The following is a 13,796-nucleotide window of genomic DNA, read 5'->3' as shown; positions in this document are numbered from 1 at the left end:
CCTACCTGGGGATTTTGGCCTCTAGCTCAGCCGGCACCTAGGGAAACATAGCAAACTAGAATTTTTTTAAAACTAGACACCAGGGGAATCCAGGATGGGGTGACTTGTGGGGCTCTCACCAGGTCCTATTATCCAGAATCCTTTGAAAACCTCAAACTTTGTCAAAAAACACTTTTTCCTCACATTTCGGTGATGGAAAGTTCTGTAATCTGAGGGGAGCCACAACTTCCTTCTATCCAGCATTTCCCCAAGTCTCCCGATAAAAATAGTGCCTCACTTGTGTGGGAAGGCCTAGCGCCTGCAACAGGGAATGCCCCAAAACACAACGTGGACACATCACATTTTCCTAAAGAAAACTGATCTGTTTTTTGCAAAGTGCCTAACTGTGGATTTTGGCCTGTAGCTCAACCGGCACCTAGGTAAACCTAGCAAACGTATACATTTTTACAAACTAGACACCTAGGGGAATTCAGAATGGGGTGACTTGTGGGGCTCTCGCCATGTTCTATTACCCAGAATCATTTGTAAACCTAACAAATTGGCAACAAAAAACACTTTTTCTTCACATTTCGGTGATGGAAAGTTCTGGAATCTAAGAGGAGCCACAAATTTCCTTCCACCCATCATTCATTCAAGTCTCCTGATAGAAAATGGCACCTCACTTGTGTGAGTAGGCTTAGTGCCCGCAACAGGAAATGCCCCAAAACACGGCATTGACTCATCACATTTTCTCAAAGAAAATGAACCTGTTTTTTGGAAAGTGCCTAGCTGTGGATTTTGGCCTCTAGCTCAGCTGACACCTAGGGAAACCTGCCAAACCTGTGCATTTTTGGAAACTAGACACCTAGGGGAATCCACGATGGGGTGACTTGTGGGGCTCTCATTAGGTTCTGTTACCCAGAATCCTTTGCAAACCTCAAAATGTGGCAAAAAAACACTTTTCCATCAGATTTTGGTGATGAAAAGTTCTGGAATCTAATGGGAGCCACCAACTTCCTTCTACCTAGTGTTCCCCCAAGTCTCCCGATAAAAATGGTACCTCACTTGTGTGGGTAGGCCTAGTGCCCGTGACAGGAAATGCCCCAAAACACAACATGGACACATGACATTGTCCTAAAGAAAACTGATCTGTTTCTTGCAAAGTGCCTAGCTTGGGATTTTGGCCTCTAACTCAGTCGGCACCTAGGTAAACATAGCAAACCTATACATTTTTACAAACTAGACACCCAGGGGAATTCAGAATGGGGTGACTTGTGGGGCTCTCACCATGTTCTATTACCCAGAATCCTTTGTAAACCTCACAAATTGGCAACAAAAAACACTTTTTCTTCACATTTCGGTGATGGAAAGCTCAGGAATCTAAGAGGAGCCACAAATTTCCTACCACCCCTCATTCATTCAAGTCTCCAGATAGAAAATGGCACCTCACTTGTGTGAGTAGGCCCAGTGCCAACAACAGGAAAGCCCCAAAACACAACATGGACACATCACATTTTCTCAAAGAAAACAAACATATTTTTTGCAAAGTGCCTAGCTGTGGATTTTGGCCACTGGCTCAGTCGGCACCTAGGGAAATCTACCAAACCTGTGAATTTTGTAAAACTAGTCACCTAGGGGAATCCAGGGTGGGGTGACTTGTGGGGCTCTCAACAGGTCCTATTACCCAGAATCCTTTGAAAACCTCAAAATGTGTCAAAAAACACTTTTCCCTCATATTTCGGTGATGGAAAGTTCTGGAATCTAAGAGGAGCCACAAATTTCTTTCACCCATTATTCATTCAAGTCTCCCGATACAAATGGCAACTCACTTGCGTGAGTAGGCCTAGTGCCAACGACAGGAATGCCCCAAAACACTACATGGACACATCACATTTTCTCAAAGAAAACAAACATATTTTTTGCAAAGTGCCTACCTGGGGATTTTGGACTCCAGCTCAGCCGGCACCTAGGGAAGCATAGCAAACTAGACATTTTTTTAAACTAGACACCAGGGAAATCCAGGATGGGGTGACTTGTAGGGCTCTCACCAAGTCCTATTACCCGGAATCCTTTGAAAACCTCAAAATTTGTCAAAAAACACTTTTTCCTCACATTTCGGTGATGGATTGTTCTGTAATCTGAGGGGAGCCACAACTTCCTTCTATCCAGCATTTCCCCAAGTCTCCCGATAAAATTTTGTCTCAATTGTGTGGGTAGGCCTAGCGCCCGCAACAGGGAATGCCCCAAAACACAACGTGGACACATCACATTTTCGTAAAGAAAACTGATCTGTTTTTTGCAAAGTGCCTAACTGTGGATTTTGGCCTGTAGCTCAGCCGGCACCTAGGTAAACCTAGCAAACGTATACATTTTTTACAAACTAGACACCTAGGGGAATTCAGAATGGGGTGACTTGTGGGGCTCTCACCATGTTCTATTACCCAGAATCCATTGTAAACCTCACAAATTGGCAACAAAAAACACTTTTTCTTCACATTTCGGTGATGGAAAGTTCTGGAATCTAAGAGGAGCCACAAATTTCCCTCCACCCATCATTCATTCAAGTCTCCTGATAGAAAATGGCACCTCACTTGTGTGAGTAGGCTTAGTGCCCGCAACAGGAAATGCCCCAAAACACTGCATTGACTCATCACATTTTCTGAAAGAAAATTAACCTGTTTTTTGGAAAGTGCCTAGCTGTGGATTTCGGCCTCTAGCTCAGCTGACACCTAGGGAAACCTGCCAAAACTGTGCATTTTTGGAAACTAGACACCTAGGGGAATCCACGATGGGGTGACTTGTGGGGCTCTCATTAGGTTCTGTTACCCAGAATCCTTTACAAACCTCAAAATGTGGCAAAAAAACACTTTTCCCTCAGGTTTTGGTGATGAAAAGTTCTGGAATCTGAGGGGAGCCACCAACTTCCTTCTACCTAGTGTCCCCCCAAGTCTCCCGATAAAAATGGTACCTCACTTGTGTGGGTAGGCCTAGTGCCCGTGACAGGAAATGCCCCAAAACACAACATGGACACATGACATTGTCCTAAAGAAAACTGATCTGTTTCTTGCAAAGTGCCTAGCTTGGGATTTTGGCCTCTAACTCAGTCGGCACCTAGGTAAACATAGCAAACCTATACATTTTTACAAACTAGACACCCAGGGGAATTCAGAATGGGGTGGCTTGTGGGGCTCTCACCATGTTCTATTACCCAGAATCCTTTGTAAACCTCACAAATTGGCAACAAAAAACACTTTTTCTTCACATTTCGGTGATGGAAAGCTCTGGAATCTAAGAGGAGCCACAAATTTCCTACCACCCATCATTCATTCAAGTCTCCTGATAGAAAATGGCACCTCACTTGTGTGAGTAGGCCCAGTGCCAACAACAGGAAAGCCCCAAAACACAACATGGACACATCACATTTTCTCAAAGAAAACAAACATATTTTTTGCAAAGTGCCTAGCTGTGGATTTTGGCCACTGGCTCAGTCGGCACCTAGGGAAACCTACCAAACCTGTGAATTTTGTAAAACTAGTCACCTAGGGGAATACAGGGTGGGGTGACTTGTGGGGCTCTCAAGAGGTCCGATTACCCAGAATCCTTTGAAAACCTCAAAATGTGTCAAAAAACACTTTTCCCTCATATTTCGGTGATGGAAAGTTCTGGAATCTAAGAGGAGCCACAAATTTCCTTTCACCCATTATTCATTCAAGTCTCCCGATACAAATGGCACCCCACTTGTGTGAGTAGGCCTAGTGCCAACGACAGGAAAGCCCCAAAACACTACATGGACACATCACATTTTCTCAAAGAAAACAAACATATTTTTTGCACAGTGCCTAGCTGTGGATTTTGGACTCTAGCTCAGCCGGCACCTAGGGAAGCATAGCAAACTAGACATTTTTTTAAACTAGACACCAGGGAAATCCAGGATGGGGTGACTTGTAGGGCTCTCACCAGGTCCTATTACCCGGAATCCTTTGAAAACCTCAAAATTTGTCAAAAAACACTTTTTCCTCACATTTCGGTGATGGATTGTTCTGTAATCTGAGGGGAGCCACAACTTCCTTCTATCCAGCATTTCCCCAAGTCTCCGATAAAATTTTTGCCTCACTTGTGTGGGTAGGCCTAGCGCCCGCAACAGGGAATGCCCCAAAACACAACGTGGACACATCACATTTTCCTAAAGAAAACTGATCTGTTTTTTGCAAAGTGCCTAACTGTGGATTTTGGCCTGTAGCTCAGCCGGCACCTAGGTAAACCTAGCAAACGTATACATTTTTTACAAACTAGAGACCTAGGGGAATTCAGAATGGGGTGACTTGTGGGGCTCTCACCATGTTCTATTACCCAGAATCCATTGTAAACCTCACAAATTGGCAACAAAAAACACTTTTTCTTCACATTTCGGTGATGGAAAGTTCTGAAATCTAAGAGGAGCCACAAATTTCCTTCCACCCATCATTCATTCAAGTCTCCTGATAGAAAATGGCACCTCACTTGTGTGAGTAGGCTTAGTGCCCGCGACAGGAAATGCCCCCAAAACACGGCATGGACTCATCACATTTTCTCAAAGAAAATGAACCTGTTTTTTGGAAAGTGCCTAGCTGTGGATTTTGGCCTATAGCTCAGCTGACACCTAGGGAAACCTGCCAAACCTGTGCATTTTTGGAAACTAGACACCTAGGGAATCCACAATGGGGTGACTTGTGGGGCTCTCATTAGGTTCTGTTACCCAGAATCCTTTGCAAACCTCAAAATGTGGCAAAAAAACACTTTTCCCTCAGATTTTGGTGATGAAAAGTTCTGGAATCTGAGGGGAGCCACCAACTTCCTTCTACCTAGTGTTCCCCAAAGTCTTCCGATAAAAATGGTACCTCACTTGTGTGGGTAGCCCTAGTGCCCGTGACAGGAAATGCCCCAAAACACAACATGGACACATGACATTGTCCTAAAGAAAACTGATCTGTTTCTTGCAAAGTGCCTAGCTTGGGATTTTGGCCTCTACCTCATTCGGCACCTAGGTAAACATAGCAAACCTATACATTTTTACAAACTAGACACCTAGGGGAATTCAGAATGGGGTGACTTGTGGGGCTCTCACCATGTTCTATTACCCAGAATCCTTTGTAAACCTCACAAATTAGCAACAAAAAACACCTTTTCTTCACATTTCGGTGATTGAAAGTTCTGGAATCTGAGAGGAGCCACAAATGTTCTTCCACCCAACATTCCCCCAAGTCTCTGGATAAAATGGTACCTCACTTATGTGGGTAGGCCTAGTGCCTGTGACAGGAAATGCCCCAAAACACAACGTTGACACATCACATTTTCCCAAAGAAAACTGACCAGTTACCTGCAAAGTCCCTACCTGGTAACTTTGGCCTGTAGCTCAGGTGGCACCTAGGGAAACATAGCAAACCTATACATTTTTTCAAAGCTAGATACCTAGGGGAATCCAGGGTGGGGTGACTTGTGGGGCTCTATTACGCAGAATCCTTTGAAAACCTCAAAATATGTCAAAAAACACTTTTTCCTCCTATTTCGGTGATGGAAAGTTCTGGAATCTGAGGGGAGCTACAAACTTCCTTCTACCCAGCGTTCCCCCAAGTCTCCCGATAAAAATGGTACCTCACTTCTGTGAGTAGTTCTAGTGCCCTCGACAGGAAATGCCCCAAAACACAACATGGACATATAACATTTTTCCAAAGAAAACTGGCCTGTTTTTTTGCAAAGTGCCTACCTGGGGATTTTGGCCTCTAGCTCAGCCGGCAACTAGGAAAACCTAGCAAACCTTGACATTTCTGAAAACTAGGCACCTACGGGAATTCAGAATGGGGTGACTTGTGGGGCTCTCACCAGGTTCTGTTACCCAGAATCCTCTGGAAATCCTAACATTTCAATGATGGAAAGTTCTGGAATCTGAGGAGAGCCACAAACGTCCGTCTACCCAGCGTTCCCCCAGGTCTCCCAATACAAATGATACCTCACTTGTGTTGGTGGCCCAGTAGCCTTCAACAGGAAAAGACCAAAAATGTGTAGAGATTGATGGGATAGCACTGTGAGTTGATAGGCACCATTTTTTCTTTTATACATTTTTAGGCTGACTCTGCTTTGCGGAGCTACACAAGTGAGGTATCATTTTACTTGGGAGACTGTTGGGAACGCTGGGTGGTGGGAAATTTGTGCTGGCGTGGTGATCCTACAAAGGAAAGTGAGGAAAGTATGCTTTTTAAGCCAATTTTGAGGTTTGCAGGGGAGTCTAGGTAAGAAAATGTTGGGAGTTCCACACACGGCACACCTCCTTGGACTCCTCTGGGTGTCTAGTTTTCAAAAATGGCTGGGTTTGGTAGATTTCCCTAGATGAAGGCCGCAAGCAGGGCCAAAAACGTAGGTCCCCCTGAAAAAGAGGTAGTTTTGTAATAGATCATTTTGATGTATCCACATCCTTCTGTGATGTTCCAAACACTAAAATTGTGAAAAGAAAAGCACTTAAGTTATGTCAAAAAGAACCCTCACCCACCAACCAAGTTGGTGGCATGCTTCATCATCGGTGTCCCACCAGAGACACCTAGCATGCCATGGGTGTGTGACGCCGCGAAGACCGGTGGCGTTCCACTTGCGGGCTGCGGTAAGATCAGCAGTCTGCGCCTCGGATGGCCATATCTGCCGCGGGCCGATTTTTGGGTCGCGACCTGTTTTTTGGGCCGCAGCGTGACCTGAAACTTTCCATTTGGGCTCTGTTTCATGCTGCACCCACCTTTTACCCCCACCCCCATTTTTACTTACCTGTTTTTTACTGTTTTTCTTATTTTTTCTCTTTTTCTTTTTTGTTTATTCTTGGCCATATTTTCTCGTTCCCAGGAGTCTGTGTTTCCTTCCCTGCATGCCTTGCTCCCTACTTTTTATACTACGGCTATTTTTCCTTTTACTTCAATGTGGCTTTTCCTAATCCAAGACAGTGTTTTCATTACTTCCTGCATGTCACTTCCTGTTTGTCAGTAAATAAACACAGTTGGTCTTCTGTTCCTTGCATTGCACACACTTCCGTTCCAGTTGTGCTCCTCGCTCCTGTATCCTGTGATTTTGGACTTCACCTGCTCTTCCCTATCTGCTGTTTTTGTCCCAGACTTTTTGTGCCTTATTTTTTCTTTTCTTTATATCTTTTTCAAGAGTTCCTTGATCTGAGGTTTTTCCCAAGTTTAGCATTTTTCCTCTGGACTCCTTCTGGAGGTTACGGCCTGCTTGGTGTTCTATTATCAGCAGCACCATGGCTACTGGAAAGGGCCGCCCCTACCTAGGTCAATCCAAAACAAGCTAGAAATCTGGTGGTGCCCAGAGACTGGCAGATTACAGCAGTAAGAAGCATTCAGGTTGTGAAAGGGTGTGCTGCGACACCTAATTACAGCACAGCAGGTTTTATCATTTTTACCACACATACTGGTTGGATTTGGTATGAGGGTGAGTGAGGGTTCAGTAGATCAAATTTTATTAACAAGAGATTTCACAAAAATGAAAAGCACAGTTAATAACTGAAAGGCCCAAAAACTGAACCAATGACTCAGAGCTCATGAGCTGTAAAGCCGTGTCAAGGCACCAACTGCTTTACAGTCCATTCACACACCTTTCATACATGACATGCAAAAGACCATTCACGCCGCCAGCGGCGGGCCCAGCACATTACAACATTCGCATCAACAGACAGCGCCATTTAAGGGCCCATCACTTTCATAGGCCCACATGCCTGATACAGCAATCACACCAGATGATGGGAGTGTGTGGACTGGCGTTTGGCTGGCAGTGTGTTGCAGAGGACAACAGCAAGTCCCTATTTACACCGCCAGACAAGTGCCACTCCACGCACACTGCCAGCCAAGCGTCACTCCATGCACACCGCCAGCCAAACGCCTCTCCATTCACACCGCCATCACTTTTTTTTAAACAACAAATAAACCACTAATTAGAAATAAGTACAAAACTGCAAACACAAAAGCTTTAACTAAATACATTACAGAAATGCCAACCGTGAAACTGAACATATGAAAATATAAAAACAGGCAGATTACGCTCATGGTATTTCCCAAAATGTTTTTTGGGTGTGGTAACTCCTGAAACAGCCGGCCACACACAGCCCAGACTTTGAAGGGCAATTCAATCACAGAGTGCACATTTTTTAGTGGGCAAGTATTTTTTGGGAGTGGGAGGAATGTGATCAGAAAAGTGGCGATCTTTCAATATAGCCACATCTTCCACCACTGGTACTGTAGGAACTGTTGCCTGTTCGACCACAATAAGGCTCTCTATCACTGACTCCAGAAATTTAACAAATTTCATCCTTGACACAGGGGAACAATCCTTGAACACAATAAAAGCATTAATATTTGCCAAATGAAACAAACAATGGCCAACTTTTTATACCACACATAAGACTTACGAAGAGCAGTGTAAGGTTTCATCCTCTGATCTCCTCTATCAACACCCCCCATGTGCTTATTGTACTCCAAAATGCACGCAGGTTTGCAAATTTCAGCAACCTGACCCCAAACAGTCACAGGGGAAGTACTCTCATCATGGATGGTAATTAGCATGTAGACATCCCTCCTGTCTGAAAATTTCAGAGCTAGCAGCTCATCATTCCGCAAGGCGCTGCACTGTCCCCTCTCAAGTTTTTTACAGACAAGCTCCCTTGGATAGCCTTTCCGGTTAGAACGGATTGTGCCACAAGCAACAGTGCCCACACTGAACAATTCCTTGAACAACTGCACTCCAGTGTAGAAGTTATCTATGTACAAATGGTGACCTTTGTTAAACAGTCATCTAACAAGATCCCACACAATTTTGTCACCAACTCCAAAAGTGGGCAGACAACCAGGAGGGTAAATACTGGAATCCCTACCAGTATAGACCTGGAAATTATACACATATCCTGAACTACTTTCAGACACCATATACATTTAATTCCATACCGTGCCCTCTTGCTAGGAATGCACTGCTTAAAAACCAAACACCCCTTGAACAGGACCAAAGACTCGTCCACACTTATTTCTTTGCATGAAACATACACCTCTGAAAAACAATCTACAAAATGATCAAGGACAGGCCTAATCTTCAAAAGACGGTCACAATCAGGGTGATCTTGTGGCAAGGATAAAGCATTGTCAACAATATGCAGCATCCAAAGAAGAAGAAAATACCGATTACGAGTCATGGTTGCAGGAAATATAGCTGTTGCCATTAAGGGACTAGTAGACCAATAAGAAGCCAGTGTCGGCTTCCTTGTCAACCCCTTCAAAAGAGTCAAACCCAAGAACTTTTTCATCTCTTCCAGATTTGTGGGAACCCACTCGGTAGCTCTAGACTGAGGCCTAAGTCTGCCAGCGTTGTCCCTCAAATACTGCTCCACATAAAAATTAGTCTTCTCAACAATCTCGTCCAAAATACATTGTCCATAAACAACTCAAAGAAATTGACAGGCAAAAAGTTTTCCGTATTTACACTACACCCTGGGAGACCAGGAAAGGCAGGCAACTGTGGCTGCTCCATGTTTGGTATAACCCAGGTGTCAGGTCTTCCAATGGGAACCTTTCAGCCCCAGGATGCTGCACTATTGGCACATCAGTGTCCTCTTCTAAAACAGGCCCTTCATCTGCACTCAGAGTGGCCTCCACATCAGAAGATTCCTCTCGGACAGAAAACTCACTGCCAGAATCTCTCACTTCCTCCTCTGCCTCAGATGCAGAGTCAGTCTCATAATCATGGTCAGAAGACGACTCAAAAAGCATGCCAACAACCTGCTGAGTGGTCACTCTGCTTCTAGCCATGATCCTTTCTAAGAAGTGTAACTTGACAAATGGACCAACAACAACCAGCACTGTCTAAAATAAGTAATAAACAAAGTGTGGCTTTATCACAAAAAACAACGAAGGAGAAAAAAAATCCCTGGCGTCTTGGTGGCTTCTTCTCCTCTTGGGGGCAGATGGGCCTAAAAAAATAGGTCGATCTGCCCCCAGGGGGGTCAAAACACAGATATATCATTACTCCCATGGGAGTGACCCTTGCCTAAGGGGTCGCTCCCCAAAATACACAAAAGAACAATCCCTTGTGTCTAGTGGGTGGATTCCTGTTAAAAGTAGGAATCTACTCAAAACAGGCACGGGGGAAAGGAAAAACTCTTTCCTTTCTCCCTGTTTTTGTTTTTCCCCTAAAACGCCTACAGGAGAAGGACTCACCTGAAAAGGATCCTCTCCGATGGACGCACTAGAAGCAAATGGCTGCATTTGATGACGTCGGAGCACTGTGCGCATGCTGATGTCATAAGACTGCCGAGAGGAGGTCAGGGTGGAAGGGGAAGCAATTACCCTTCTATCCCCGACTGGGGGGTGTGGGAGAGAGGCCCACATGGGGAGCGCTAGGGCCCCCCCGTGGGCCCGGTGCAGGATGAGCTGGTCTCATTTCCAGCACACGGGAACCGAGTGCTAGGACGAGGCCACCTCTCCCCAGGCACCATAGGGGTTAACAACCTTTGTCAACCAAATAGTATGACTGCATGTGGAGACACACATGTGACTGTGTCATAGGTGTGACGCTACTTAGTCATACATGTTTGTAACCTGCTGTGGTCTTCCTTCCCACCGAGTGTTCCCAAGTCCATTTACCCAAACGGTAAGTTGTATAGCTCTTTGGTTTCTGACCACTCCTATTCCACTGGATCTAGCTCTATGTGCAACATTGGGTCTGAAAGATAAGAAACAGGGCCAAGTAATCATGTGTCCTGAAATAGATGGACACTATGGCCCTCATTCTGACCTTGGCGGGCGGCGGAGGCCGCCCGCCAAAGTCCCGCCGTCAGATTACCGTTCCGCGGTGGAAAGACCGCGGCGGTCATTCTGACTTTCCCGCTGGGCTGGCGGGCGGTCGCCTTCAGACCGCCCGCCAGCCCAGCGGGAAAGAGGCTTCCACGATGAAGCCGGCTCGGAATCGAGCCGGCGGAGTGGAAGCTGTGCGACGGGTGCAGTTGCACCCGTCGCGTATTTCACTGTCTGCACAGCAGACAGTGAAATACATGTAGGGGCCCTCTTACGGGGGCCCCTGCAATGCCCATGCCAGTGGCATGGGCACTGCAGGGGCCCCCAGGGGCCCCGCGACCCCCCCACCGCCATCCGGATCCCGGCGGTCCGACCGCCGGGATCTGGATGGCGGTAGGGGGGGTCGGAATCCCCGCGGCGGTGCAGCAAGCTGCGCCGCCGTGGAGGATTCAATGGGGCGGCGGTACACTGGCGGGAGCCCGCCAGTGGTGCCGGTCCGACCGCGGCTTTACCGCCGCGGTCGGAATCCCCATTGGAGCACCGCCGGCCTGTCGGCGGTGCTCCCGCGGTCCTCCGCCCTGGCGGTCAAAGACCGCCAGGGTCAGAATGACCACCTATATGTGAGGCTGTCATCCCAATCTGGCTTTTGGTGTGGCCAATTTACTACACTCCCTATGAGGTTTGAGGAGCTGTCCCCATTGACATGTCAGATTCATGCATTGGGAAATGTGAAGTTTGATCAGGGTGGTCATTCTATATTGTGAAATTGACATTTCATGACATTACATGTCTCCTGATACCTTAGCCCATGTATATTGTCCATGCTACATAGGGCAATACCGTACCTATATGAGTGCAACACATGCTATTCCCTGCCTCCATCATGTGTCAGTTGATACTTCGTGCCTAATTTTATGTTGTAACCTCTTCTTTGCAGACTTACCTTTGCTTATCTGAGGCTGTTTGGACAGTTTTGGTAATGTCTCTGCTCATTTCTGCCTGAATTAATGATGTAGCAGGTGTTCCATTTCACAGACACATGTTGTTGTTATGGGATATGTTGTCATTCAGTTAGCTTGACGCTAGGTGTATGTGTTGTGCATGATGTAATGTATGTGTGTGTGAAAAATGTGATGACCTCCTCTCTCTCTCTCTCGCTTGCTGTGCATCAGTATCGGCAGGCAAATGAGACAGGGCATTTCCGAGTAGGGAAGCTGCTGGCCACAGGACCAGGAGTGCTGAGACCTCCGACACTGATGGAACTAGTGGTCCAGAGGATGAGGGGAGTGCCACGGGGGAGACAGGATCCACATCTTCATGATCGGAATCCTCCTCCAGTGGACACTCCTTGGTGGTTGTAGACCCTCTGAGACCACCCCAGCACATCTCTGTCCGCCACCCCCTTACTATCACCACCCTCCCTGTAGCTCCCCACCCAGTTTGCCATGCCTGCTCACCCAAGAGGGTGTGCATCTCCTTTATGCAGGCACCTCTGACCCTGCCCCTGTGTAGGAAAGTACCATCTTGCCTGGCATGTTGCCCCCATATTTCACTGTATATATGTTGTTTTAGTCTATGTGTCACTGGGACCCTGCCAAGCAGGGCCCAGTGCTCATAAGTATGTGCCCTGTATGTGTTCCCTGTGTTATGCCTAACTGTCTCACTGAGGCTCTGCTAACCAGAACCTTAGTGGTTATGCTCTCTCTGCTTTCCAAATTTGTCACTAACAGGCTAGTGACAAAATTTACCAATTCACATTGGCATACTGGTACACCCATATAATTCCCTAGTATATGGTACTGAGGTACCCAGGGTATTGGGGTTCCAGGAGATCCCCAATGGGCTGCTGCATTTCTTTTGCCACCCATAGGGAGCTCTGACAATTCTTACACAGGCCTGCCATTGCAGCCTGCGTGAAATAACATCCACGTTATTTCACAGCCATTTACCACTGCACTTAAGTAACTTATAAGTCACCTACATGTCTAACCTTCACCTGGTGAAGGTTGGGTGCAAAGTTACTTAGTGTGTGGGCACCCTGGCACTAGCCAAGGTGCCCCCACATCGTTCAGGGCAAATTCCCCGAACTTTGTGAGTGTGGGGACACCAGTACACATATGCACTACACATGGGTCACTACTTATGTGTAGCGTCACAATGGTATCTCCAAACATGGCCATGTAACATGTCTAAGATCATGGAATTGTCACCCCAATACCATTCTGGTATTGGGGGGACAATTCTATGATCGCCCGGGTCTCTAGCACAGTACCCGGGTACTGCCAAATTGCCTTTCTGGGGTCTCCACTGCAGCTGCTGCCAACCCCTCAGACAGGTTTCTGCCCTCCTGGGGTCCAGGCAGCCCTGGCCCAGGAAGGCAGAACAAAGGATTTCCTCTGAGAGAGGGTGTTACACCCTCTACCTTTGGAAATAGGTGTGAAGGCTGGGGAGGAGTAGCCTCCCCCAGCCTCTGGAAATGCTTTGATGGGCACAGATGGTGCCCATCTCTGCATAAGCCAGTCTACACCGGTTTAGGGATCCCCCAGCCCTGCTCTGTCACGAAACTGGACAAAGGAAAGGGGAGTGACCACTCCCCTGACCTGCACCTCCCAGGGGAGGTGCCCAGAGCTCCTCCAGTGTGCTCCAGACCTCTGCCATCTTGGAAACAGAGGTGCTGCTGGCACACTGGACTGCTCTGAGTGGCCAGTGACATCAGGTGACGTCAGAGGCTCCTTCTGATAGGGTCTTACCTCTCTTGGTAGCCAATCCTCCTTCCTTGGTAGCCAAACCTCCTTTTCTGGCTATTTAGGGTCTCTTCTTTAAGGAATTATTTAGATAACGAATGCAAGAGCTCACCAGAGTTCCTCTGCATCTCCCTCTTCACCTTCTACCAAAGGATCGACCGCTGACTGCTCAGGACGCCTGCAAAACAGCAACAAAGTAACCAGACGGCTACTAGCAACATTGTAGCTCCTCATCCTGCTGGCTTTCTCAACTGTTTCCAGGTGGTGC

This window comes from Pleurodeles waltl, chromosome 10 (assembly GCF_031143425.1).
Source record: "Pleurodeles waltl isolate 20211129_DDA chromosome 10, aPleWal1.hap1.20221129, whole genome shotgun sequence".
In the NCBI taxonomy this organism is placed as follows: Eukaryota; Metazoa; Chordata; class Amphibia; order Caudata; family Salamandridae; genus Pleurodeles; species Pleurodeles waltl.
This window is presented reverse-complemented; position numbering follows the sequence as displayed.